The 4,746-nt window shown below is 38.1% G+C and overlaps 1 non-coding gene across 1 annotated transcript; it reads right to left on the bottom strand.

Moving 5' to 3' along the window:
- Nucleotides 1-924: 924 nt before the first annotated feature.
- Nucleotides 925-1,087, bottom strand: LOC149951675 (U1 spliceosomal RNA). The gene has a single exon (XR_016480121.1). It is a non-coding gene; the product is annotated as a U1 spliceosomal RNA (small nuclear RNA).
- Between the last annotated feature and the right edge of the window lie 3,659 nt (nucleotides 1,088-4,746).

The raw sequence follows: 4,746 nt of genomic DNA on the forward strand, positions 1-4,746 counted from the left end.
GCGAACATTAAATTTCAGTATATTTATTTGAACTGCAATACAAATTTTGTACTAGAATTAATAAAGTAATAACATTGACCGTAGTTTTGCCTTTTGGCTCTTAATTAGCTTAGGTTTGCTTAGATTGTTCTCAATTTTCAAAAATTAAATTGTTAATGAATTTATAACAAAGCGAAAATTAACTAATTTAGAGATCATAAAGAACCGAGATCGATCGACACGAAAACTTGGTAGTGTTCCCTTTCCGTAGGCACTCAGTGTAATGAGGTAAAGCCCCCAAAATATCGGTAGGGGCTACTTAGCGTCACTAGCGCCATCCGTGGTAGAAAACTGTTTCGCCAAATAAAAAATCTAAGTGATCGAACCATCTCTTTAAAACCCTGCTTAGGACTAACGATTAAACAGAAAACGGCTTTAATCTCTATATAAATTAACACGATGATTTTACCGCGCAAGCTGGAGGGCAAGGTCTGTAATTTTGTTTATTGAAAATTTTCTTTAAAACCCGAGAGCACTAAGGCCATCTATTGATCAAATAATAACGGTAATCAGATGTTTATTAATGTTAAATGCCGACCGCTTTAATAGTCCCATTAACGTTATCGTACCGAAGCGATTTCTCCGGCAGAAAGTGGGTAAGCGCTATTGACTACGTGCAAGTCATTGAATTCCAATTGCAGTACGAATTAATGTTATCTTTATTTTCACTTAGTCGAAAACGTCACGACACCCTGCGCAAAAGAAGGACACAACATATTACCTGTATGCTTCCTTTTTTACACGTGATTGACATGATGATGCATATTACCCCCAGCTTATTGTAATCTTTAGAAGGTTCTTAGACCATAGTATCAATTACCACTTTATCACAAATGTGTTACAAGAGGTAGATTAGTTTATGTTTATCTTTCGATCATCGAAGGATGGGGTCGAGCGCGTACGCAGGACCCCACTACCAGAATTTATACGTCCCATCTATTACAATTTGCAAAAGTGGTTGAAGTCAGTCGCACCTGTGTGCAATGGTGCAACCTCGTCCAAGCCCGCCTCCTTACGGATCAAGGCCGCAGCGACGCCAGGTAAGTATGGTTAGAAGAGAAATAGGTAAAACATTAAGTTTTTCAAAGCCAACTAAAATGTGACATGTGACCATTTAAATATTCGAAATTTTTAATACAAATGAGAGTTTATACTTTAAATATCTTTGCAAACACAGGAACTAGATTTTTAGCAAGAGACTGTTGAAAAAATAAACGGATACCAATTACACGTTTCAAAGATGGTTTACTGTATCCAATTTCGCTGTCTTCGGGATGTGGCGATATTTTTACCTTAGGATGCAATACCAAGTTATACAACGGGTAAAACTTACGATTTTCGTTCTGCGTACTTTGGAATTACCTGAGAGTGTTCACTATCTCTTGTTAGGGTAGAAAGGGGAAGAATATGGCGGAGGCAGGCAATCAGGTCGCGGTTGTAGGAGTCCGTGAGGAAATTTGGGGAAATAGCGTTTCTGTTATCCATTTTCAGCACCGATATTTTTATAGAGGCAACTTGGTGTAGCAGTCTTTCGTGTACTATCTATTCGAAAATTTTCCTAAAATTTCCTTAAAAATAAAAGCATTTACCCAAATTTGTCTTTTTTACACATGCCTACAAAATAGGTAAAGTTTTCAAAAATTTTATAAAATTGAAAATTGTGGTAAGGTTTCGTGAATTTTTTTTTATTTTTGTAATATTTTCGTTTGAAGTTGCCAAAAACATTTTCGGTTGCCATGGCAAACCGGAAGCCCATTGCAACTGTTCCCTGAAGGAAATTTCATATTACTCAACGGTCTACACACCACCCTAGTTTCAACAAAATCGGTGAAAAGCACCTCGAGTAGTCTCCTTGTTAGTGTAGCAGTCTATCGAGTTCTATCTCTTCAAGATGTCGGCCAATTCAAAATCATACTGGCTCTCTTGAACATGATGGGGCCAAGTAGGGCATCTATTACAAACTAAAGACGATGTTAGTTTTTCAGAATTTGGGGTGATCGAAAGTTAAGTGTGTTGTAGTCTATCCAGTTCTATCTATTCAGGGTGGCGAACAGTTCAAAATGGCGGCACTCGGCTTATTTAATCTCGGCCATTGATACGCCTATTCCGTTGCCATTTGCAGCGTTCGATAAGTGTTTTTAATAATTTGTGCCATCTAGCGAGATAACGGGCAAGATTGTTTTTTTATTCATTGGAAATATGTTTATTGGTCAATTTATTTAATACAATCTAACTTTCTTTATCTATTATTTTCTTATAACCAGAATAATCTTCGCCTTATAGAAATGATTTTGGCTTGGAAGTGGTCAGAACGGCATAAAATAAAATTTTATTTTTCTTCTCAAGTTTGGTTAGAAGGATCAGCGAGCAGAATTAACTAAAAAAGTCATTAATATACTTTTGTTATTTGTTTTTAATTTTCCTGCTACACTTTAAAAAATGACTAAGACTTTACAGTATAAAGTTGATACAAACAATTTTGTTCAAGAAAGAGTATAGTTGGTCAGTTTTAAGGCTGTGTATGTGTTTTTGGAGCTGTTTTGCAAAAAATGATATTGCATGGATATCCAAGTTTGAGTCAATAATTTGACATCGCATGTATCCGAATATTAAAAAAATTTAAATTGCATAAATATCAAAGTTTATCCGAAAGTCTTGCACATATATAACTTATACCTATATAAAAAATAAATATCTTTGGTACATCCGAACTTCGTTAGTTGCTTCCCGTGGTTCTGCGGTAGAACGCTCACCTGTCGTGCAAGAGGGCTCGGGTTCGAATCCCGGCCGATTAAAAAATTATATTACACCCAATGACCAAAAGAGGGCGCTTTTGGAAAATACAGCTTAAGATGCTAACTTTTTTTTACCGTTTTCCTGCTAGATGGTGCAAGTCATTAAAAATTGTGACTATGAATACATTAAAGACCACCTTCTTTTTCGTCGAATGTTGTTAAGAGCAGAGCAATAGGCGTATCAGGGGCCGAGAAATAACGTTTTTAATATAAGCTGAGTGCCGGCATTTTGATCTGACCGCCATATTGAATAGACAAAACTCGACTTACTGCTTCACCAAGTAACCCTCTTTCCGAAATAACATTTCGGAGCGGAGAAGTGATAACTAGGACAACATTTCCCCCATCTGTCTCACGGACTGTTACAACAGCGACCTGATTCCCTGCCTCCGCCTTATCCTTCCCTTTTCTACCCTAACCAGAGATAGGGAACACTATCAGGTAATTCCAAAGTACGCAGCACGAAAATCGCAAGTTTTTTCAAGAGACAATAGGGTTTATCCCGTTTTATAAATTCGTATTGCATCCGCTAAATAGCGCTGTAAAATTATCGCCACATCCTAAAGAGAACAGCTAAATTCGATACTTTTAACCATCTTTGAAACGTGATATTCGTTTATTTTGTCAACAGTATCTTGCGGATTACCTAGTTCCTGTGTTTGCAAAGTTTTTAAATACATTTATGCACATTAATATAAAACCTTTCGAATATTTAAATGGCCACATATCGCTTTTTATTTCGCCTTGGAAAACTGAATATTTTCACTAATTATCTTCAGATCATACTTACCTGGCGTCGCTGCAGCTTTGATCTGACAGGAGGCGGGCTTGGACGTGGTTACAACATTGCCCATAGGGTGCAACTGACTTAAACCACTTTTGCAAATTGCAATAGGTGGGGCGTACAATTTCTGGCAGTGGGGTCCTGCGTACGCGCTCAACATGTTCCTTTGATGGTCCAAAGAAAATCATTAACAAGTCAACCTATTATAAAGCATCTGTGATAATGTGGTACTAGACTCTATGGTCTGAAAACCTTCTAAGGTTTATGTTTTGTAGAAAGTTATATGTGTAATTTCATGTTAATAGCGTAAAAAAAGGAAATGTATTCCTTATATATTTCCGATGTGTACGCCATTAACTTTAGGGGTGTCCTAATTAGCCATAAATGTCCAATCAACATGGATATTTAAGTGCTTCGTTTCAGAAATATGGACTCCAAAAGACGACCCCAATAACCGATACGAGTACGTGTGTTACGAAAATTATGGCAATCTTTGTACGTTTTATTAATACACACACATTAGTAAATTTGAACATTTGGACGTCCAATTTATAGTTTATTTGGGGGTCCCAATCTGCGTGGCCCACACGTGCAACTGCGGCAATCAGATTGATTCCTTTGGCTCGCGTGGATTGAGCTGCAAGAAAAGCTCTGGTCGGCTCTCTCGCCATAGCGCGGTCAATGATATCCTGAGACGCGCTCTCGTTTCCGCTGGCGTGCCTTCCGTCCTGGAACCACCTGGTCTATCGCGTGATGATGGAAAACGCCCGAACGGCATGTCGTTAGTCCCTTGGTCCGGCGGTAAGTCGCTGGTCGGGACTTTACGTGCGCGGATCCTTTAGCTCCGTCGTATTTGGCTAACTCTTCGCACTGTATTTAAAAAAAGATTATCTATAATTTTGTAATGATATATACCATCCAGTAACCAATAAATTGACGTTTTGATAATCGTTTATTTGGTCAGTTCCGCTTAGGGTTAAAGCGGCGCAGTGAAAAAGTTGGTTTTCGAAAGGACAGAAACGCCGCGGTGTAAAAATTCTCGTGTGAGTTCATTTGCAGCTGGTCAATATATAACACAGATCGCTTTGTTTAGCGGATTATATTTCCGGCGGAAACTGAAAAATCCCC

This window comes from Leiobunum rupestre, chromosome 3 (assembly GCF_980474605.1).
Source record: "Leiobunum rupestre chromosome 3, qqLeiRupe1.1.hap1, whole genome shotgun sequence".
NCBI lineage: Eukaryota > Metazoa > Arthropoda > Arachnida > Opiliones > Sclerosomatidae > Leiobunum > Leiobunum rupestre.